Source organism: Caretta caretta, chromosome 5, assembly GCF_965140235.1.
Source record: "Caretta caretta isolate rCarCar2 chromosome 5, rCarCar1.hap1, whole genome shotgun sequence".
NCBI lineage: Eukaryota > Metazoa > Chordata > Testudines > Cheloniidae > Caretta > Caretta caretta.
Window position 1 is genome coordinate 6,186,336 of NC_134210.1, and position 24,324 is coordinate 6,210,659.

The 24,324-nt window shown below is 42.0% G+C and overlaps 1 protein-coding gene across 4 annotated transcripts in view; it reads left to right on the forward strand.

Annotated features, from left to right (window-relative positions):
• Nucleotides 1-24,324, forward strand: part of KIAA1328 (KIAA1328 ortholog) — a 296,689-nt gene that overhangs the window by 34,094 nt on the left and 238,271 nt on the right. Inside the window, exon 1 of one of the 4 annotated variants that reach the window (XM_048849787.2) lies at nucleotides 2,763-5,431. The exons of the other annotated variants lie outside the window; for them this stretch is intronic. The gene's annotated coding sequence lies outside the window, so the exon portion shown is untranslated. Of the gene's footprint in view, nucleotides 1-2,762; nucleotides 5,432-24,324 lie in introns of those variants that run through there. 4 annotated transcript variants of the gene reach the window in all.

The window sequence follows — 24,324 nt, forward strand, 5'->3', positions numbered from 1 at the left end:
AGTTTCTCAGGATAGGGAGAAATGAACTTATGTCTTTATTAGAATCTGGTTCGAACCAGTCTCATGACTGATCACTGCTGTTTGGTTAGAGAACCATACAAATCAAAACCTATGAAAACATAAGACTAAAAGCTTTTTCTACATACTTAGTGGCCAAGGCTTGAAAACACACTTCAGTTGAGTACTTTCCATTGGTGAATAAAATTGAACAGATGACAGCACTGCCCAGTGCTCTGTGTGAATCATTGGCAGAGTGAGACATAAAGTTCTCAATCATAAGAGGGTCCATACTGTAGTCAGGACTGGTAGCACCACCTATTTTTAAGGTGGTCTGGCACTACCCTTTATAAAACCCTCTTTTCAGTTGCTTATAGCTTTGCCAAACTATTTCTTTCTCTTCCTTTCAAAAGCTGGGGAGGAGGTGGCCTGATTTTCCCCACTAAGACACTGCTGCTGTCCCAGTTGGGGAACATGGCCCCTCCCCTGATCTTTGAGACTTCGTTGTAATCTTTTAGATAGAAGTCTGGTAAATGTTCAAGTCGTATGAAGCAGATACTTGCTATTAGTAATTTAAGGCCCAAATATGACCTACTTCCAGACACTGGGGAAATAGCCTCTGTATTGTAAATATCTTTTTAAAGACAACTATTTCTCCTAAAGATGCCCAGTGATGGGCACCTTTGAAAAATGTGCAATAATAATTGCCATTAAGAAATAAGTGGCAGTATTATTGCAATTCTTATTAAACCAATGTTTGCTCTGTGGCCTCTCTTGCTGGCTCAGCTGCAGCAGATAAAATTTGCTTTTTCTTTTGATGATGTTTAGGCATAAACATGAGGCAAACCAACCTCAAGATTTTTGTGGGGGTGAGGACTGGAATCAACATTCCTCAAATGAGGGAAGGGGAGAGGAAGAGGCTTTGAAAAATGAAACTTCTTCTGGTTCTAGACTGTAGGAAGAAAATTGTTTGACAAGAACTCTTATTCCCTGCTCAAATGATCAGTGTTTTGAGGAAAAAATGGTTTCATGGTGGATGCTGAGTTTCCAGACTGAACAACTCCTTTCCCCTTTTCCTTTATTCAAAATATTTTTTGCCCATCAACCCTATAGACCTCTGTTAAAATTTTTACATTGGGAGTGTACCTGGATTTTTTTACATCTCTCAAATTATGATAGAACATGATCTGTTGATTTGAAGCAGCAGTCAAGTTTACATAACAAATCCTTGTCCATATTAATTCAGCTAATCTATGATTTATCTCTAGTGCTGTGCGGGTATGGTTTTTAACACTAGTTGACTAAGGCTATTTTTTCTTACTGATTGGTTTCACAAAAGTTTAACAAGTACTTTACTATCAATATTACATTGTTAAGGAAACATTCTTTTAGGAAAGGTGAGATTATAGAGTACTAACTTGCTGAAAGGATGAATAGATTTGCTTCTTATGTGGAATCATCTGGAAAACCTTTTGATTTCTAATATAATCACAAAACTATGCATTTCTATAGCTCTTGTATGAAAAGCACTAAATTATCTGCCCAACACCTCCGGAATGTAGGATTAGCCCCAATTTTCCAAAGGAACATCATAAAGTTAAGTGACTTGCTCAATGCCATTCACTTAGTTGGTGTGAAGAGCGAGAATCAGTGTTGAGGGTTTTCTGATCCTACCCTGCATTGTGCTTCTCTAAATCTCACAGAATCCACCTTCATTTTTAAGATAAAAGGCAAATAAATTGACTTTTATCCTCCATTTCCCCAGCCCTGTTTCGGATGATCCCATATATAGAATTGTGTGTTGCTGCCAACCAAGAAACAGAGGATAATGAAGATGGAGCCCTTACATAGACGCCTCTGCCAACCCACATAATTTTTTGTGGTTTGGGGCCTAGTTATCACACATTTATGCATGCAATTGCATTCCTAATTTGCATGCTCCATTACTACTACAGGAAATGGTCAGAGGTGCACATGACTGTTTATGAAATTACCTGATTTGAGTGCACAGCTGTGGTAAGCGCACATGCATCTATCTGACAGTTGTGCCCTCTATCTCTCCTTCCTAAAGTTCATACCTAAGTTCTATTTCATGTCTCTTTTCCCCACCTCTGTCTGGCCTTTCAGGAAAGAGATGAAAGGCAAGAAGGAAAAGACTTGAAACAGAAGAGACTCTGCTTTTTGCAGGAGTTCACTGGGAGCTGCTGGGTACTCAGCACTTCTGAAAGTCAGGCTGATTATTTATGTATCAAATAAGGATTTAGAAACCTAACCTCAGGCACCAATTTTTGAAAATCTTGGCCTTTGGCTGTAACTTTAACTGTATGGAATTCAAAAGAAATCTCTAATATTGGACCTCACCCTAACATAAATCACTTTTTTGAGCTATGTTACAGAGCTTATTTGATGAATGGATGCCTTTTCAGCACTTCAGAGTGAATTTCCCCCACTGGTTATGAGAAATTGTTTAAAGAGGGGTATCTCAGAGAAAAAACTGATGTCAAGGTTTTTGTTACTCTTTGTCTAGGTCTAATAATACTGAAGTTCAAATCCACTGTTGCAGAATGACTGGAAATTAATAACTTTTTCCTCATTTCTATTTTTCAGTTTAAGGGAACTGAGTGGCCATAGCTTATAATGTTCAGTGCTGATTGATATTTTTTTTTGTTTCCTTGCTTTCTAATGTATGGATACATGCTACAGTGATATAAGGTGTTTGATGCTGGGAAGAGGATGTTGGGGGGGGAGGGGAAAGAAGGGGGAAGAGCAGAAACAATGACAAATTAGTAACTCGGCATTCTCTATCATTCATAGTGCCTCAGTCTTTGAAGGTCCTTCCCTCAGTGATATTATTGGCTACCCACTAGTAAATATTTCCAAGTAACCATTTTGGTCATTTGGATAAAAGCTCAGCATATTAAAAAGTCCCTGAATATTTATATGCTAGACCGTAATGACAGCACCAGTTAAATAATATATGTATTTAGGAACTTGTTATATGTATTTAGGAACTTCTTAAGTGTAGAAGAATCAGTCAAGGACTACTGGGTAAATAATACATTTTTGAAATTTTTATGAACTCCTAAACTAACACCAGGCACAACCTACATTAAAATAAGCGTTTAAACGTATCAAAGCCTGTAAATTCATATAAAGCTGAATGTTTGGTCTTAATTAAATCCCTCTTGCTGATAGACTGCAAATAAATACTTTAGAACAAAAGGTGACCATATTGTCTGTCTCTGGTGTTGCAATGTTTAGGATTAACCAGGGGAGTTAAAAGTCTGACTATCAGCTTTAACTATGTATAAATCAGAATTTTTAGAGTAAAATTTCAAAGCATTAGTCACGAAACACCCCACTGAAATCTGTGGGAGCTTTTGTTAACGTTCCAGATACAGATTTTGTTTGTGTGAATTGCCTTTTAAATTTATGGGTATGGTTTTGAGAAGAGAGAAACTGAGCTGTTGGCTTTGGGATTCGGACTGAAATTTTTGGGATAGTTTTGCTGGCTGTCTTCTGATGCAGGAGGAGGAACCCTCCCTTATCCAAAAGCCATGGCATAAGACTTCATGGAATCTGCCTTGGCAAATGATGACTGCTGCTTGCTTTTTAACATTGGCCCCAGATTTCTTACACATTTCAGGCCATTTGTATATTAAGGTGATCCTTGAGGCTGAGGCTAGAATATTTTTGAGCCACTGTTTTGATGGCTGAAGACAATGAGTCATCATCCTGTAGTCACTGGTAGCGGCCCACAGGCTGCATAGTACTCTTCATATGAGATACCAGGAATCTGTCTTCATGCTGGGAGCTGAGTTGCATTTTGCACAGGCGTAATAGTCACCTACTCCAGTCATTTTTGCTTCTGAACCAAAAGCAAGATCCAGAGTGTGCCCATCTATAGAAATTGTCTGAAATCATCTGAGATAGACCCTTTGCTGTCAGGGCAGCAATGAGATCCCAAGTCATCTGCAGTCCCCCTAAAGAATAAGCCTACATAGGTCAGATAAATTCATTCCACTCTGGAAAATCTGGTGTTTACTGAGGAGGACAATGCACTAACTGCCAATTTAACCATATCCACAGAAGTATGCAAACTAACCATGCTACTTAACTGGGTGGATTATTCCAACTATTCTTTTAATGTTGCTGAACCTTTTCAGGTGAAACATTGCTAGATTTAGAGCCGTGAGCTCCCAGAACATCTTTTCTGAGTTACGTTCTACTTGGTAACACTTGGCCCCACATGAAAACAATGACTGAGACCTCCTAAAAGGAGGCACAAATGGTAAATGAGATTAATTGCTGAAGTCTGTACTGTAAGAAATTGACTAGAAATGTGGATTCGGAGAGATTGACGTACTTTATTGTTCCAAACTCAATAAATTCCCTGTCCGCTTTAGGTCCTCAGCTGTAATGATCACATTGGGCTGACTCTGCTATTGCTGTTGCAGTCTCCCTGAACTATTTTGGAAAGTTTAAACATTTCTTGCGTGATTAAATGCACTTTCAATAAATCAATCCCATAATAATTGTTGTTCAGGAGAGTTCATTATTCAGTTTAGTGTTTTAAATTACTGTTCTTCTTTAAAGGAGTCTTCTGACGTAATGGCTTCAGCTAAATCCATTTGCCATACTCTGGCTTGTAATTACTTTAGATTTGAAGAATAAAATGAATGGCTTTATTATTAATCAGTAGCAATTTTCTCGCTGTTTTTAACCTTAGAATGGCCTTCGCTTGTGAAATAGTTTTAACGGTCTAGATGACAAAACACTTCCCCGCCCTCCCTTAGGACAGAGGGGTTCAGTGAAAGCAATGAGATCTGTTTTCTCCCAAACATTTGTCATAGTGATCGTAATTGTTACTGTGCGTGTTAGCCTTACAGGGTGAACAAATTAGTTTGATATTGTATGCTGTCATCCTCTTGGTCTCTTTCAGTGCCTTCCTGTCTGGTCTTTTGTCTTTTAAATTGTAAGTTCCTCAGGACAGGACCTGCCTCTCTGTCTTTAAAGTGGAGAGAGCATTGTCTGAAATGAATTGTAATATTTTTTTAACTTTGATCTAGTGGACTGTGTGATCTACCTGTACTTAAGAATAATCTTGTACCCTGTTAGCTCATGCCAGATGAAAAGAATAAGGGCTTGTATATACGGTGATTTTAAGCGCACCAAGCTTGGGTGTAAATCTACAATGCTCTAGCTTGTTGTGCATCTGTGGACCCTGCTACCGCGTACTAAAAGATCTGTAGTATGCTTTGACCTACCACTCTTTGAAAGTCCACACAGCAAGCTAGTGTGCTGTAGATGTATACCCCACCTTGCTGCGTACTATCTTGCCATATAGAGAAGCCCTAACTTACCAAGATTTTTTTCTCTTTCTACAGTGTGGGATTCTACAGTTGTCTGTAGTCTTGTTGACTTCGCACTTATGGTGAGAGATCCATAGCCTCATACAGCCACCTTTGGTACTAGAATGCAGCTTTGAACACAGATGAATTGCTCTGCTAGCATGAAACACCATTTGATTTTAGTGGGGCTCTGCATGGGTGCAGCAGTCCTTTCACATAGTCATTTGTAGGGCTGGAATCTTGTTCCGTGTCTGGCCTTAATTTTAAATATCGAGAGGCAATACAAACTAATGGGAAGACATTTCCAGCCTTGATGTGCTTATTATCTAGTGGGTGCCAGAATATCTAATTTTCTGAGGATGATTGGAAAATGAGGAGGGGATAACTGTGAAATGTTAGACACTGGATAAATCTCAGCTTTTAATGTCCAGAGGGGTTTTATAGCTTACACCTTGCTATGCTGACATTACTTTGTTTCCAGCTAGAATTGTGATGTTTGAACAAGAAAGTCAACAACTTTTTGAAAAACATTAGGGAAATAGAGCAACTAACCAAAGAAAATACACCATTTTCCTGAGAAGTCTTAATTCCAGTGTTCTCCAGGAGGTCATTAAAAGTATAAATGTAAAACTCTGGGTGGAATTTACCCAGACAGAAGAAAAGGAGTACTTGTGGCACCTTAGAGACTAACCAATTTATTTGAGCATAAGCTTTCTTGAGCTACAGCTCACTTCATCGGATGCATTGGATGTAGCTCACGAAAGCTAATGCTCAAATAAATTGGTTAGTCTCTAAGGTGCCACAAGTACTCCTTTTCTTTTTGCAAATACAGACTAACACGGCTGTTACTCTTCTGTCTGGTTTCAGAGTATCTCAGAACTCTACCATCTGTACTCTTGCCACTTAATTCTGTTTTCATTACACCTTCATGTTTTGGCTTTGAAAATAATAATTTTTATTCCATGTCCGTGGTTTTTCAACTCACATACTAGAGCACATTTCAGTTTTTAGAAATGCCTTTTTAATAGTGAAAATATTTTTTTATTGGTGGTAACACAGCTGCTGGCATTGTAAATATGTCAAAAGTTTTACATAAGGGTAGCCCTTCTTGGGACCAAAATTCCCCCAGGTTATAGCACAGGGAGTTCAGTTGTTGTAATAAAGATTACGTTGCTGAGAAGTTCCCCTCAAGGTCCCATGATGGTAATGCCCCTATATTTTGTCTTTAAAGAAAACTGCTGAGAGGCAATGCTTTTTTCGGTGTGTGTCCCATTTTCATTAATGCATGGGAATTGATGGAGTTGCAGTGACTTGTAACAGTAATGAGTTCTAAACATAAGAATGCACTCCTTTCTAATAAGTGAGCACTGCTGGGGTTTAAAAGCGTACTAAATCAGTTGCTTTAGTATGAATTTATTAGTTTTTTTTCAGCATTAGCTTTAATAGTAGTTATTTACATAAGCGTACATCCCATTAACTGCCATCAGGGCTGGAAAACATGCTGAACTGTTCATATTTTCATATAATTATTGAACATAATGGTTTCATTTGCATTTCTAAACAGTGATGTTTCTGTCAGGCTTGGAAATAGTGTCTTTACGCAGTCCCTATTTCACATCCACTTATTTGACATCGTTAAATTTTATGCTAATGTGCTTCCCTAGAATATCATCAGTAGGACAGATGCTTGTGCTTTAATATACAAATCAGAGATGCTTTTCCCTCCCCCTTCCCTGAAGTGCAAAGGAAATTAAAAAAAGCATATCTGCACTTTTTAGATATAGTTTGTCTCACTCTAAATAGCTTTATGAAGTAAAACTTCATTCTCAACCTTAGCAGTCACTCTAAAATGTTTTTACAAATACCTTATTTAGGGAGGGTGAGGAATTTCATTTTCCTCGTGGAGGAGATAGTACCCACGAAGGGGACTACTTTATATATCAACTCACTTTTGATGTATAAAGCAAGTTATCAATTTAAACAAACTTCACCAGGCCTTGGCTTTACCTTCTGAATAATTGACCACCATTGAACAGAGGCTGCAGGATTGGAGAAGATGTCAGTTTCTGGATAGAAGACCAGGCAACCAAAATGCCCACAGAATCCTCTCATCAATTTATTAGGTTTTTTAAAACACAAAGTTGTCATAATCCTGTATGCGTTGGTGAAATCACCAGTTTAAGGGCTGTGGCTAATTAAAAGGTGGTGGTTACTCTTTATTACGTACTACGTTATTGGTGTCACATGTTTACTCAAGAAAAGTTCCTGCCCCAAAGAGCATTGGGTCAGGCCCAAAGTTAAGACTGTAAAAGCAGGGGAAGATGACAGTGCAGGGAGGCTAGTGTCAATAATCATAACTAAATGATGAGAGGGAAGTTTCAGGGTAAAAGATCACTCTTTTTATTTTACTCTTTTAAAAACAAAACAAAACACTCCATATTTGTTCCCTGTGAGCTCCCTTCCTCTACCTCTGCATTGACCGTGGGTCTAGAAACCATGCTTCTGAAAGATGATGGCAGGTGCTCTTTGGTACAACCATAGTGTTTGGTTATGTTGATAGGAACAAATAAGTATCCAGCTATGCAGGACATTGCTAGGAGGCAGTATGGCCTCATGGAATGGGCACAGGAGTGGGAACTAGCAACTCCTGAGTTCCATTTCAAGCTCTGCCACTGAGTTATTGGTGTGACATTGGGCAATTTAATTCACTTCCTTCTTCCACAGATGGGGATAGGACTTACTTACCTTCCATGGCATAGTGAGGGTTAATATTTGTATATTATTCTTATTCAGTGCTGGCACTTAACAAATCATGTGCTAGGCCCTGTACAAGACAAAGATAAAGAAATTCCACAATCCCCAAAAACTCAAACAAAAAAGCTAGGATACAGGGAAGATCAAAGAAGAGAATACATCAAACAGCTTTGTCATTGTCCTTGTTTTTTATACAAAACTGTCTCCCTTCTCGTGGAAATTGTAGAAGAAGTGATTATCAAGGAGGGAACTGAATACAGATGGGGTGGTGGGTTGGTGAACTGGAAAGGAAGAGGTATTTTATGTATAAGGAGCCATGTGGGCAAACTATGATGGTTATAGTGGGTGACATACACTGGTGGGTTCTGGACTTGTGAGAACTTCTGTTGTTGTTTATGTACAGTGAACACCTTGCTGGTTGCTTTGCAGACAAGTAGGGAGATAAGATCCCTCTCTGAAAGTGCTCGCAATATAGGACCTGATTCTATAAAGAGATCTGAGCACTACAAACATGCTAAGTACTGTGGCAACTGTTTTTTGGCAGCATAAAAGTACAGTCAGGAAAAAAAGAAAACCAAAAATACTAATCCACTTCTGTTCTTTTCACACTTTGTCCTCAAAATAGACTTCCAAAGAACCCCCAATTCTGAGCTGCAAATAAAGTAACTTCTCTTTTGAGCTAACGGTTGCAGCAGGTTTATTAGAGCTGGCTCTTTGGAGCCAGGATACTCTGTTTAAGCTTTGGTTCTAGAATTAAAGTGAGATCATCCTACCAAGTGGGCTGTAAATTGACAAGTCTAGCTGTTAATTTCAGCTAGAGTACTGGGAAGTGTGAAGAGGGCATTTGCAGCATGCAAAAGAGACTGTTGTACTGCAGAGATTCTGAACTGACCTGTTGTCAGTTTATCATTTTAATCCTGGAAAGAGGGCTCTAGGTAATTGGCAAGTATCCTTATTTTAATATGCAGCCATAAAAAGGTAAAGTACTATGATTTTTAAGATCAGAAGATTAACATTTTGCCTTAAATAAAATATGATTAACTGGCACAGAATTAAAAGTAATAGAACTGAAATATTCAAACTGTGACTTTGAGGTGTCAGATTGTGCATAAGTGTGACAGTTTAACTGCTAAAGTGATTTAAAAATGAACTAGCTGAAGAATGTATATACAGAGTATTGAGGAATAAAATGTTATAGAACAATCATGGCTATCAAAACTCACTCAAACACTCTCATTTTTAAAAGCCAGGGAATCAAAAGGTAAGGCTGTCTACATGGGGCTGCAACCTGTCTGTGCTGAGGCAGGTGCAGAAAAAGTGAAAGTCAGTGTGCTGTGTTGGCATCCCACACTATGATTTTAAGCCAGCCAGATCCTTTTTATTCCAAGCCAGAACTACTCTCTCATTCATCTACCTCCAGCAAAGGGAAAAAATGACTAACCCAGTAACTCTCATCTTCTTTCTATGGTCTGCAGCAAGGGAGGCTTCTCAGTATCCCAGTACTGCTTCATTTCTGGAAGGTGGGTGTGCACTTGGAGAGATGAAGCACTGTAGGGTTGCATGTTTGTCACTCGTTGATTTCCATCTGTAATGTGCTTTTCTTACAAGTAAAAATAGGTTTTCTAACTACTACTCTTGCAAACTCAACATGGACTTTAAAGACGAGCTGTCTTCTCATGAATGGCAGGAGATAAGGTTCTGCAGTCCCAATTAGGAATTCAATAAAACCTGTGTGATTTATTTTCAGTGGGTTTCTACAGGTGTAAGTTATTGAAGCTTAGTAAGCAATTCTGGTGATGCACAATACATCTCACACTTCCTCTTAACTGCTTATGTAACTTATGCCTGCTTGGTTTGGCACTCTGTCCTGTTCTAGTGGTGTTTAGATCAGCTAGAGATTGATCTTCAACAGGCTTGGCTGAGTGAGAAGTGTGTCTTGGCTTTGGCAGATTTAAATATCATAACTCCTGCTTTATGATTCAGAGGTCCCAGGTTTGATCCCAGTTGGTGACACCAAGAGTCTGTCAGTATTACAAAGGGGGAGGAGGGTTGTTCAGGATTTCAACTGGGGTGTCTCTAAAGCTCAGGATGTTCTTCCCCAACCAAGAAGAATATGTAACCCATCATAGAATATCAGGGTTGGAAGGGACCTCAGAAGGTCATCTAGTCCAACCCCCTGCTCAAAGCAGGACCAATCCCCAATTAAATCATCCCAGCCAGGGCTTTGTCAAGCCTGACCTTAAAAACTTCTAAGGAAGGAGATTCTACCACCTCCCTAGGTAACGCATTCCAGTGTTTCACCACCCTCCTAGTGAAAAAGTTTTTCCAAATATCCAACCTAAACCTCCCCCACTGCAACTTGAGACCATTACTCCTTGTCCTGTCCTCTTCTACCACTGAGAATAGTCTAGAACCATCCTCTCTGGAACCACCTCTCAGGTAGTTGAAAGCAGCTATCAAATCCCCCCTCATTCTTCTCTTCTGCAGACTAAACAATCCCAGTTCCCTCAGCCTCTCCTCATAAGTCATGTGTTCCAGATCCCTAATCATTTTTGTTGCCCTTCGCTGGACTCTCTCCAATTTTTCCACATCCTTCTTGTAGTGTGGGGCCCAAAACTGGCCACAATACTCCAGATGAGGCCTCACCAATGTCGAATAGAGGGGGACGATCACGTCCCTCGATCTGCTCGCTATGCCCCTACTTATACATCCCAAAATGCCATTGGCGTTCTTGGCAACAAGGGCACACTGCTGACTTATATCCAGCTTCTCGTCCACTGTCACCCCTAGGTCCTTTTCTGCAGAACTGCTGCCTAGCCATTCGGTCCCTAGTCTGTAGCTGTGCATTGGGTTCTTCCATCCTAAGTGCAGGACCCTGCACTTGTCCTTATTGAACCTCATCAGATTTCTTTTGGCCCAATCCTCCAATTTGTCTAGGTCCCTCTATATCCTATCCCTGCCCTCCAGCGTATCTACCACTCCTCCCAGTTTAGTATCATCCGCAAATTTGCTGAGAGTGCAATCCACACCATCCTCCAGATCATTTATGAAGATATTGAACAAAACCAGCCCCAGGACCGACCCCTGGGGCATTCCACTTGACACTGGCTGCCAACTAGACATGGAGCCATTGGTCATTACCCGTTGAGCCCGACAATCTAGCCAACTTTCTACCCACCTTATAGTGCATTCATCCAGCCTATACTTCTTTAACTTGCTGACAAGAATACTGTGGGAGACCGTGTCAAAAGCTTTGCTTTAAAGTCAAGAAACAATACATCCACTGCTTTCCCTTCATCCACAGAACCAGTAATCTCATCATAGAAGGTGATTAGATTAGTCAGGCATGACCTTCCCTTGGTGAATCCATGCTGACTGTTGCTGATCACTTTCCTCTCATGTAAGTACTTCAGGATTGATTCTTTGAGGACCTGCTCCATGATTTTTCCGGGGACTGAGGTGAGGCTGACTGGCCTGTAGTTCCCAGGATCCTCCTTCTTCCCTTTTTTAAAGATTGGCACTACATTAGCCTTTTTCCAGTCATCTGGGACTTCCCCCGTTCGCCATGAGTTTTCAAAGATAATGGCCAATGGCTCTGCAATCACAGCCGCCAATTCCTTTAGCACTCTCGGATGCAACTTGTCCGGCCCCATGGACTTGTGCACGTCCAGCTTTTCTAAATAGTCCCTAACCACCTCTTTCTCCACAGAGGGCTGGCCATCTCTTCCCCATGTTGTGATGCCCAGCGCAGCAGTCTGGGAGCTGACCTTGTTCGTGAAGACAGAGGCAAAAAAAGCATTGAGTACATTAGCTTTTTCCACATCCTCTGTCACTAGGTTGCCTCCCTCATGCATTAAGGGGCCCACACTTTCCTTGGCTTTCTTCTTGTTGCCAACTTACCTGAAGAAACCCTTCTTGTTACTCTTGACATCTCTCGCTAGCTGCAGCTCCAGGTGCGATTTGGCCCTCCTGATTTCATTCCTACATGCCCGAGCAATATTTTTATACTCATCCCTGGTCATATGTCCAACCTTCCACTTCTTGTAAGCTTCTTTTTTATGTTTAAGATCCGCTAGGATTTCACCGTTAAGCCAAGCTGGTCGCCTGCCATATTTACTATTCTTTCAACTCATCGGGATGATTTGTCCCTGTAACCTCAACAGGGATTCCTTGAAATACAGCCAGCTCTCCTGGACTCCTTTCCCCTTCATGTTAGTCCCCCAGGGGATCCTACCCATCCGTTCCCTGAGGGAGTTGAAGTCTGCTTTCCTGAAGTCCAGGGTCCGTATCCTGCTGCTTACCTTTCTTCCCTGTGTCAGGATCCTGAACTCAATCAACTCATGGTCACTGCCTCCCAGATTCCCATCCACTTTTGCTTCCCCCACTAATTCTTCCCGGTTTGCGAGCAGCAGGTCAAGAAAAGCTCCCCCCCCAGTTGGCTCCTCTAGCACTTGCACCAGGAAATTGTCCCCTACGCTTTCCAAAAACTTCCTGGATTGTCTATGCACCGCTGTATTGCTCTCCCAGCAGATATTAGGAAAATTAAAGTCACCCATGAGAACCAGGGCGTGCGACCTAGTAGCTTCTGCGAGCTGCCGGAAGAAAGCCTCATCCACCTCATCCCCCTGGTCCGGTGGTCTCTAGCAGACTCCCACCACTACATCACTCTTGTTGCTCACGCTTCAAAACTTAATCCAGAGACACTCAGGTTTTTCTACAGTTTCGTACCGGAGCTCTGAGCAGTCATACTGCTCCCTTACATACAGTGCTACTCCCCCACCTTTTCTGCCCTGCCTGTCCTTCCTGAACAGTTTATAACCATCCATGACAGTACTCCAGTCATGTGAGTTATCCCACCAAGTCTGTTATTCCAATCACGTCATAATTCCTTGACATCACCAGGACCTCCAGTTCTCTCTGCTTGTTTCGAAGGCTTAGCGCATTCGTATATAAGCACTTGAGATAACCTGCTGATCGCCCCTCATTCTCAGTATGAGGCAGGAGCCCTCCCCTCACAGACATTCCTGCCTGTGCTTCCTCCCGGTATCCCGCTTTCCCACTTACCTCAGGGCTTTGGTCTCCTTCCCCCGGTGAACCTAGTTTAAAGCCCTCCTCACTAGGTTAGCCAGCCTGCTCGCAAAGATGCTCTTCCCTCTCTTCGTAAGATGGAGCCCGTCTCTGCCCAGCACTCCTCCTTCATGGAACACCATCCCATGGTCAAAGAATCCAAAGCCTTCTCTCCGACACCACCTGCATAGCCATTCGTTGACTTCCACGATTCGACGGCCCCTACCCATGCCTGCTTGATGTGGCAATCTTCCCCCTTCTAGTAGTGACTAGACCAGCTAGCAGTTGATGAGCATTCAACAGCCTTGGTTAAGAGAGCTGTCTTCGCTCAGATAGTAGAGATTCATGTATTAAGCTTCAGAGGTCCCAGGTTTGATCCCAGCCACTGACAGACTGTTACACTAACATGAGTATAAAAAAAAAAAAAGTAGTAAAAATGCTTGGTAGTCACTACAGCCAGCAGGTCTGACTTTGAATACAGACAAGGAAGAGATCAGTGGGGTAGAAAGTTCCTGTCTTTACATAATCACATCTCAGGATAGGACCATATGCCAGTGATTATCTACAGTGATTATCTGAATAGGGCTCTACCAAATTCATGGTCCTTTTTGGTAAATTTCATGGTCATAGGATTTAAAAAATCTTAAATTTCATGCTTTCATATATTTAAATCTGACATGTCGTGGTGTTGTAACTGTGGGTGTACCCAAAAGGTAATTGTATGTGAGGGGAGGGTATTGCAAAGCTAGTGCAGGGTGTCATGGTACTGTCACCCTCACTTTTGTGCTGCTGTTGATGGCAGCGCTGTCTTCAGAGTTGGGCAGATAGAGAGCAGCGGCTGCTGGCCGGGAGCCCAGCTCTGAAGGCGGTGCAGAAGTAAGGGTGGCAATACATTGACCCCCTTTGCAATAGCCAGATTTCATGGTCCATGACACGTTTTTCATGGCCATGAATTTGGTAGGGCCCTAGTTGTGAACAGAGGAGTTAAAGTCTTAAGGGGGCATGAACTTTTCCAGTTATGCTTGAGTTCTTTCTTTGTTTCAGGTTTCACATCTCAGGAGAGAGATCTCTCTCCTGTTTGTTATAAATATTATCCCATAAATATTATTTTTAGCCACATCAGGCATCATTGTCAAAAGCAACTAAGTGACTTATTCTCCTAAGTTTCCATTGATTTTAGTAGGCACTTAGGTGCTCTTGAAAATTTTACCCATCTCTTAATGTTTCGGAATAAAACTCAAGTGAATGTGGTTCTGACTTTCATCTGTCACTTCAGGTATCGTGAGGCCTTGCTGCTCTGTTTCAATGCAAGTAGACATATTAAACTTGCCAAGGCTCTGTGTGTTACCCCATCATTGGACGGTGGCTTATAGTTAGTTTTTTTGTTCTGATGGTTTGGGAATCTATGTACAATTTGTGAATTTTAATTGATTTTGTGAACTCTATGTACTCTGTATAACCTTCAGTGTGTATTGAATCAGCCATTTTCAAGGGCCATGTCATGCTCTGTCTGGAAGCAACTGTAGGACAATAATTTCAGAGAAGTAGTGACATGGAATGACTTAGCATTGGTAAAAGAATAAATATGCTAAAGAGATTGGCCAAGCTAAAGGAAGCTAGTTCTCCCAGGTTGTCTGTAGGATTGGGAGTTGGAATAATGGAAATTCCTCAGCAGAGGAGGAGAACAAATTAAGAGGCTGCTGTTTAAAAAATATACATGCTCTCTGAGCTAGGGGCAACCATTTGTCTGCTGGACCTGAACAAGCTGGAGTAAGATTGCTGCAGGGGCAGAGAAAGAGAGAGAGAACCTGAAGGCTGAGCAGGAGTAGAAGGGTCTTGGGACTCTGGAAGGACTGACCAAAAACCCAAAGGGCTCTTCGAGTGGTGAGAACACTGGAAGGAGGTTTTTGGATGGATCTCTCTATTCATAGAGAAAGCAGAGACGGTGGCTGTGTGTGTGTAGGAAGTTAATTTCCCTTGAAGGTTTAAATTGTAAACCAGAATACTGACTAGAATGGAACTCTGGGAAAGTGTGTGCTTAGTCTACTATGGAGAGTTGGAGAGTTCAGTACTGGTCTCGGGACCTACAGCAGCTGAACCATGGAGGTCCCATTTCTGAGAAGGAGTACCAGACTGGGAGTCTGCACTCCAGGACTGAGTCTGAGAAGCTCTAAGCTTGGACTCTGCTCAGATTTAGTGGATTTAGAAGCACACCAGATCCAGTGTCTGGATCCAAATATAGCAATGTGGTGAGTGACTGCGGGGAGAGCTTGACTAGGTCCGTGATGTGGTCCTAATTTCTTGCTTTTCTGTTCCCTTTTGTTTGTGTGACCACCAGACTGATCCCACATTTATGAAAGTTTTTGGGGGAGTGATTTCTATCATTTGTCCTCCTTTTTCCCAGGGTCTCTAGCTGGTTTGGAAAAGGTCAGTTACATCATGGGTAGGTTTAAGTTCCAATCAAACCATGGTATGCTTTAGATGGGCTTTTAGCATTTCTTCCTTGCAGGAGGTGTCCAATATCTTGGCTAGGAATCCTATATGCTTTCACTTCTGTTTTAGCCAAGTGTTGCAGGTGGTGGCTTGGTTTTGCTGTAGTGCTTCTAAGACATCACGTTGGATGAATGGTCTGAATTCAGAGAAGGAAGATATATTGTTGGACCTACATTTATCATATGATTTCTGGTGTCTCAAGTTAACCACTGATGTTGCTACCTGCCAGTGGTTTCCTGGCAGTAAGAATCTTGCTCCTTAAGAGAACAGTATCAAGACAGTCAGAAGTCTGGGCTACTGTGCAGCTATGAGATATTTTCCATTGTATGCATTTAGCAAATCATTGTGTTCTACCAAATTATATGTTAGGATCTTTGAGGCAGAGACAAGTCTTACCATGAATACTTCTATGGTGCTCAGTAGTTAAGATGCACCATAATGCCTATGTTGATTTTTCTGGTACACTGGCAAGCATTGGCTATCACAGAGTAAGATAAGTCCTTTAAGAAAAAGCATATGTTGACAGGAAATGTGGAGATCAAAAGAGGCTCCCCAAAATAAGTGTAGGTGACAGAAAGATGAGTTCTTGAATATGGAGCAGAAGGTCTTACAGTCTGTACCTCATACTAGGGAATTATTTCCTTTTATTTAGCAGCCTTTTCTGCATTCTTGGGATTGAGACACCTATTTTCATGGTGGTAGGTTCTCTTCAGTGCACAACTGACAATAGACTCATGCAGTTGAAACCAGTGAGAAGGGGGAAAGTGCTGAAAGAACTGGTAAGGTTTGTATTAGTTCAGTATGGCCAAATGCCGTCCCCAGATGTTCGCGTGGGTGCAATCTTTACCCAGGGAATTCATTCGTCCATCTCAAGTAGAGAGAAATTTGCGGCAGTTTCCTATCAGCATCTCTATTTCGAACTAGTCTCTCTTAATTGACACAAAAACAATTTCTCAGCTAACGTTTAACAAAAAAATTGAACAGAAAGTTCTGCAATTTGTATTCTATTTAAAGAGTCACTGTTTTTCTTACTGCTTGGAATAGATGTAGAAAATACTGAACTCTTCTTGTATTGCTAGGGGCTTACATTATGTGGTTCACAGGTTTGATCCTTAACTTATTGCTGGCAAACTGAATTGAAGTTAATGCTTTGTCTTCAATAAAACTTCAACTTTGAGGGCAAACAAAAATGTGTCCTGTAGCTCTAGTAAGTAGTGCTTCATATGTCATTTTCCAACCACTTTTGACAGGGCTTTACTCCTTAAGACTCTCTGAGAGAAATTGTTTTTGGTTGGTGTCAAAGCTTTTATTCTGATGGGACTAAAAAAATGAAATCTAGAAGTTCATGGAGCATAGTGAGGAAGTTTTGCAATGATTATTATACCAAAGACTAATCAAGAACCTATGTGAAGTTATTTTTTTCTCAACCTTTCAGTCCAGTTACGAGTTAGCCTAGGACTTCCACTCTAAGCAAGATAGACCCCCAAATCCCTACTTACTTACAGTATGTGTATCCTGTGAGTTTCCCTGACATACAGACAGTTTAACATCCTCTGGCACAAGCCTATTACACTTCAGAATATTTAGATAATATATTGCTGCTCTGTGTTTCCATACGAGCAGATTTTGCCATTATCTTGCTTCTGTTGGTACCACCCTACAGTAGATACACATATGGAATACAGGTCATGGTATTACATTTGTGTCATTGTAGTTAAGGGTCATTCATCCTTTCAGTGTTTAAGCTGTGGTTTACAGGGGTGGTTTGGTAGCTCATTGGAGGGAAAATATTGGTTTGGAGCAACCAGGAAAAAGCCATGTTTCATTAGTATTTAATAATATTAAAGGTGCCTTTAAAGTGGTAGCATTGATTTAAAAATCATATCAAAATTTTATCTATGATTCTGTTAACACCTTAAATAGCACTGAATACATTTTTAAAATCCAATTTATTTCTCTCTGTGCTGTGGACTTCGTGTATTTGTCTCAGCTTGCATAGTGAAGTCAGTTTCAGTTACTCTCCTCAGGTTCACTGTGTGGCACACGCTGTACAAGAAATGCCTCTTTGGCTAAAAATCAGGAATTTGGTGTGCTGAGATTATTACCATGACTAGCATAAACCAGTAAACCAGCAGTTTTACTGCTACCTTGCCCTAATCTGTCTTTTCAGATGTTTTGTTCTAGCCACCTGTACTATCTTGTCAAAGGTGAAAATAAATAGCTATATATATCTTACACAAATATATGTGTGTACAGTGCCTAATATAGTGAAGCCCTTATTTTATTTTATTAATAATTTTTTAGTAAAGGGGAAACCTTTTTACTGGTAATGCTTATTTGTATAATGTTTAAATTTAGGCCAGATTTGGGTTGACCGTGTATAACGCCTTTACGTTAGACTCGTAAACATTGAACTGTTAAAAGTTCATCTCCCGAAAAGCCTACAGTCTGAAGGTGAAGATGCAGTAATACAGAACAATATAGAAAGGTCTTTAAATCATAGATGTCTCATGGATCAGATGGGCCTTCGGGAGGTTTTAGGAGCAGAAGATGGAAGGTAGCTGGCAAATACTGGCTCATGTGTTGTCCCTAACTGAAGTAAACTCTTGGGAGGAAGCTCTAAGGAAGAAAATCTCGAAGAGTTCCTTGTGGAGTTCCTTTTGTATTATTCTCTGTGTGTGTGTGTGTGTGGGGGGGGGGGGTGGTCATATGTGGAATAGCGTGTTGTGGCCCCTGAGGGATGCGGTTGTGGCAACCACTGAGATCTATGTAAGGCCTTGTGCTTTTGTGTTGGCTCTAGTTTAGAGCCCCCACCCAGGCTGTCTGGAAATACAGCTCAGGTCCAAAGAAGCCATCAGGGCTGCCAGACTCCCTGCCCTAAAGAAAAGATCATTCAGACCCAGGCTGTATGATCTTTCACCTAAGCTGTGCCAGAACGGACAGGGAATGGGGCATGGCCTGACTTGCTTGTTTTTCCCTGTGACGGCCCTCTTTCTCGGGCAGGAGTCAATGGAGAACAAACCTTGATGATGCCACTCCCCGGCCTTAAATAGTTTTTGCATATGGATGGAATCCTTTGTCTCCCAGTGTGATTCCCACCCATAGTTAGTGGAAAAATACTAGTATTATCATGGAGTCCAGTACCAGGTGACTTGATCACATGTCCCTCTAGCGATAACTCAGAGGCTGTTTGTAGCATACCCAGGAAGACATCCCAATGGGAGATGATTAGCATCTTCAAAGACCTATTGTTTTTCCTAATAGCCCTTCCCAACAGGCCATCCAGGCTGATTGCATTCTGTCTAGTGGATGTTCCCCAGGTGTAAACACATTTATAATAGATGCATAGACAATATTCCTAACTTCAGATATAGAAATGATACATGCATACAAATAGGATAATCATATTCAGTAAATCAGAACCTTTCCAATGATATCTCACATGACCCATCTTGTGTGAAATGCATCTTAGTTATGCCATAATCATATCATAACCGTATCTCTATGAAGAATATGGGGCATGGTGTCAGACTCCCAACTTCCTCCATCCTCCACACCCCTTGTTCATGTAAGGTCTAGTGCTGTGAAGAGTGCCACAGGCAATGCATGCAGAAAATGCCTACCATTCCTGCAATCCAGATCGGTTCTGATGGAGTCTGACGACCCTGATCCATATAAATTAATAGGACAACACAAGTAGTCCTGGCTAGAAAATCATTCACTTACGAAATTCGGAGATCAATGTGTGTTATGTTCAGTGACTGGGTTCAGCAAGCTGCTTCGTTATTCTGCTATCCTTGCCTTCTGTTCCTCATCTATCTTCTTACGGCTGCTTGCTAATTCACAATAGTTCAGTAGTATTGAATTTGGCACAAGAATGGGGAAACTTTGCCTTCTTTGAGTAGTGTCTCTTTGGGTGTTCTACTTCCAGTGTGCATAAGCCTCTAGAGCCCTTGATCAGAGATTTTTCCATTAGCAGTGTCCATTCAGCCTGCACAGGCACCCTGTGGCTTGTTGTGCTGAACACTGAGGCTATGTAGGGATGTGCAAGCGAACAGCCCTCAGTTTCCTTCTCAACTGCCTCAACCTGAGAAGGAGCCTTGGCACGTCCTCCTGGAGTGTTGTTTGTTTAGATTAGTTGAGCGGTTCTCAAACTTCATTGCACCGCAACCCCCTTCTGACAAGAAAAATTACTACGTGACCCCAGTGCCCTGTGTTACTCAGAATAGTTAGTATTTTAAATAAAAAATGCATTACAAAGCCATATCCATGAAAAGTAGCCACTATTTTAATTCACAATACAATCACAAGACAATCTTTATATCCAGTAGTAAAAAATAAAATAAATATGCACCTAATGGGAGAGGTGAGTTTGCATTGATAAACACAAATCCTTGAAGTGGGGCTCATTGTGGCTGAGGTAAAGACGGAGGTCATCTTCAACAGTGAGACGGGTCCTGTATTTGTTTTTCAATAAAGTCAGTGCTGAAAAGCAGGCTTCACGCAGGAAGGTGGATGAAAATGGCATGAGGGCTTTCAAAGCTGCAGATGACAGCTCTGGATATTCTTCCCACACAGAAATCCAGATAGCAAGAGGTGGTTCAGAATATCTCAGCATCAACGTCCCATCACAGGAACGGTCCATTAATGTTTCTTTCAGTGTAAGTGACAAAACAGCACTTGCAGCCGCTTCTGCATTAAAGGGATTTCTAATCTCTGCCTGTTTTCCAATTCTTTTCAGGGAAGTACTCCTGAAGCTGAACTTTAAGGCTTTTCAGGTGGCTGATGATAATGGATTGCAGGTCATGTTTTGGCAAGGCATTTTCATCCAAAAAGTCATCCAGTAAACAAAACGCTTCAAAACTGCCACTGTCCACATGAGCATACCACAAGGAAAGTTTCTTGATCCAACTTCCGATTTTCTCAGTGAGAGAAAAGACAGAAGCATCTTGTACTTGAAGTGAGGTATTCAACATATTTAGACGTTCAAAAATTTCTGCCAGGTAAGCTAGCAAAGCAAGCCACTTGATATCTGCAAACTTTCCATCCAGCGGGGAATCTTTGTCTGAAAGAAAAATTCTCTCTTCCTCTCAGAGCTCAAACTGATGACTGAGATGAGAGCCTTTCCCCAAGACAGCCACTGAACTTCTGTGTGGTAAAGTAATTGACAGTGCTCAGCTCCCATCTCATTACACAAAACTCCAAACTTACACTTATTGTGCTACTCTTGATGAAGTTGGCTATGTGAACAGCGTCACTGAGCACTTGTTTTAGAACGGGTGGCATTGTTTTGCAACGAGGGCTTGCCTGCGTATGATGAGGTGAGTCCAAACTGCTTGCGGTGCAACAGCCTGCACTCCGGTGACTAGCCCGCTGTTTCTTCCAGTCATTGCACGAGCACCGTCACTGCAGATTCCACAGTGCTGTCATTCCAAGTCAGAATCAGAGACAAAAGCATTCAAAGTACCAAGAGCTGTTCCCTTGTAGCATGCTGTGGTAATGACCCGCAGAACAGAAATTTCTCTTGGAGTGTGTTGTCATTCTCAAACGTTACGTATGTCAGCATCTGAGCAGCACTTGACACATCCGTTGTTTCGTCCAGTTGAATGGAAAAAAAGGGACTTTGCCAAAATCAAGCTATCGCTTGTTCAGTCCCGTCATTTGCCATACTGTGAATGCGCCAGGCAAGAGTATTATTAGAGATGGGAATTGAATCAATTTGAGTTGCTGCACCTTGTCCCATCATAATCAAAAATACTTTCTTGGTACATAGTAGAAAAAAGTTTCTCTAAGTGTGTGGTATCCCAGTTTTAGCTCTCCAGCATGGCACCACAAAAGATGCCCCAAAGGCGCTCTCATTTGCTTTGGCTGCCGTTCTCAATACTATTTTCTGGCTATTTAGCTCGCCCAGCTTTCGCTGAAAAAAATCAAGTGGTTTTGTTTGAAGAGAACTGTGCCATGCATGTCTGCATGTGCCACAACATTTTAGATGGTTTTTAGCTCTCCTTTGTCAGAACTTCGCCACACACGGCAAACTGTGGCTGTGGATCCTCCTGAAAACCAGTCCATGGAAATCCATATTCCAAATATTTTGGATCGTATTTGCCGTTTCTTGGCTTTTTACTGCTGTTTGGATCTTCTTCTGCCCTTTTGCTGCAAGTGGCAATCGACTTCTCTTCAGTACTCCCCTTTCCTTCACTTTTCTTCAGAAAACAGTCCATTGTAAAAATTACTTCTGCAGCAACTTTTCACAATGGTTTCAACACAACTTGTGCAGAGTGGGCTGCCAACTAAATACAGGTGCCTGAGTACATGAAGTACCTCAGGAGGTGAAAAACAGGGCAGTTGCAGGGCCGCAGGCACTGGGGGCAGCGCCAAACAAATCTGCTTGGGCTTGAAGTCCTGCCCAGGGCGGGCCTTAGGCACAAGCTTCAGCCCCTAGTCCTCTGCAGAGCTGTCTCTGGAGATTCAGGTTGGCTGGGACTTCAGCCTCCCTTCACCCGTGGACCTCTGGACTGGGGTTTTCTGCCCTGTCGATCCCATCAAAATGCAGTTGTGACCCGCACTTTGAGAACCCCTGTATTAGTTAGGATAGTTAGTTGCTAGTGATAGCTATAGTTAGTTAGTGAGAGAAAAGTAGTGAGAGGATTGTTTTGCTCCTCTCTCTCCCCAGGGAGACTTATTTTTCCTAGCAGGACATGCCTGGGTCGCCAGGTTTCAAATGCTCTCTCTCCTACTGAGAAGCTATACCTGAGTGCAATGACCACTCTAAATGTGTCCGTTGCTTGGGGGAGTCCTAGGTCTACCAGAAATGCAACTTCTGCCAGGCCCTCAAGTCCAAGGCAAGGACGAACTGGGAGATAAACTAAGACTTTTGATGATGGAATGTTCCCTTTGACCAACTTCTGAGTCAGGTCAGGAAACCCCCTCATATATCTGTCTCTGGACAGATCCCAGTGCACCTTTAACTTCAAAGCAGCCTTCTCCTAAAAAGGGAAAGAGTTTTGAGGTTTCAAGGAAGACGTCCAAAAAGAGGAGCATGGAGTCTTATCTTAAGGAGACAGCTCTGGAAAAGCTCAGGTCCTCTATGAGATCTACAGTTTCCGAAGCCTCGACCTCTTGACTCGGTACTGTTGAGACAAAGGATTCTTACTCTGGTACCAGTGAGGCTGGAAAGCTCTAGAGCTCAGAGGACAGAGACAGCTCTGACAGAGCCTCAGTACCCTCTGCCAGGGACAAGGAGGGCAAGCATAAGCACTCCGGACTGGCACTGTGGGGCTTAGCCCCGTTGTCAGTACCTAACCATTTGGCACCCTTAGTACCAAGCAAGCTCAGGTGCCAGACACCTGCGACGCCCACTGTCCGCGATACTGTTGGTTTCAGCTACTGTGTCAGTGTGGATCTCCTACTTGGTATCGAAAGATTTCAGATACATGAAGGACCTGTCTGTAACACACAAACCAGGGTTCTCGCTCTTCATGGTACTGAGCATCTCTCAGTACAGAGACCCCAATCTCCAGACCACCGTCTTCCACTACTGCAGGACTTTCCACCTTTTTCTGCAGGCACTCCTCCACTGGACGACATTGAAGAGAAAGAAAGAGCCTTCCATCACTCCCTCACTTCACTCCATCACTCCCTTCCTGTCCCTCATTAGGGACTGTTCTCATGAGCTTTTATTGAGATGAGAAGTGAATTCTCTCCTATGATTCGGAGCAATGGAGCTGGTCCCTGCTCCTCACAAGGGCCAGAGGGTTTTACTCAAAGTATTTCCTTGTGCCAAAGGAGGACAGAGGGTGGAGGCCAATCTTAGATCTAAGACTTCTAAACAAGTTTGTAGTCTCAAAGTTCAAGATGGTGACACTGGCAGCTGTAATTTTTTCACTAGAGAAAGGGGATGGGTTTTCATCACCTGACCTATAAGATGTCTATTTCCATATAATGATACACCCATTGTGCAGGAAATAGCTATGGTTCACTATACATCAGGATTATTTTCAATATTGAGTGCTTTCCTTGGCCCCAAAGGTCCTGGCAGTAGTGTCTGTTTACCTCCAACAAGAAATGATCCTAATCTTCCCATCCATCGATGACAGGCTGCTCAAGGCCACTCCTACAAAGCAGTGCTGTCTTCCTGGATTGGCTCAGAACACCCTGTTCTCCAGTCAAAGACACCTTGGACAGACAGTGATTGTTCCTCTACAAGCGTGGAACTCCCTCCACTGGTGGCTAGGAGCAGACTTGCTGTGAGACATTAGACTCCTAGTACAGCCACGTGGCACTTTATCTTTTATCTAAACCTCAGCTGACTCTTTGTTCTGTACATTTAATAGAGGCACAGACTGTATTGCCATAATGTCAGTTTTCCTGTAGTTTTATCATGGCAGTCTGTTGGATGCAGTATATTTTGCTTAAGCAGAAACGATGTATGAGGTGCCCTGCAAAATTCTAAGAAAATTCTGATTATGTGAGAGTAGTCTTCAAAAAAACATGTTTCCTACAATGTTTCTGGATTTCAAACCAAACTCTCTATTGCAGTGAAATAACTGGATGTACAAAAGGACCTAATCGAATCATAGTAGAGAGAGTCAATCTTGCTGTAAGGGCAGGATGTAGTACTTAGCTGATATTTATCTTGTACTATACTAGATCTTAAATGAAA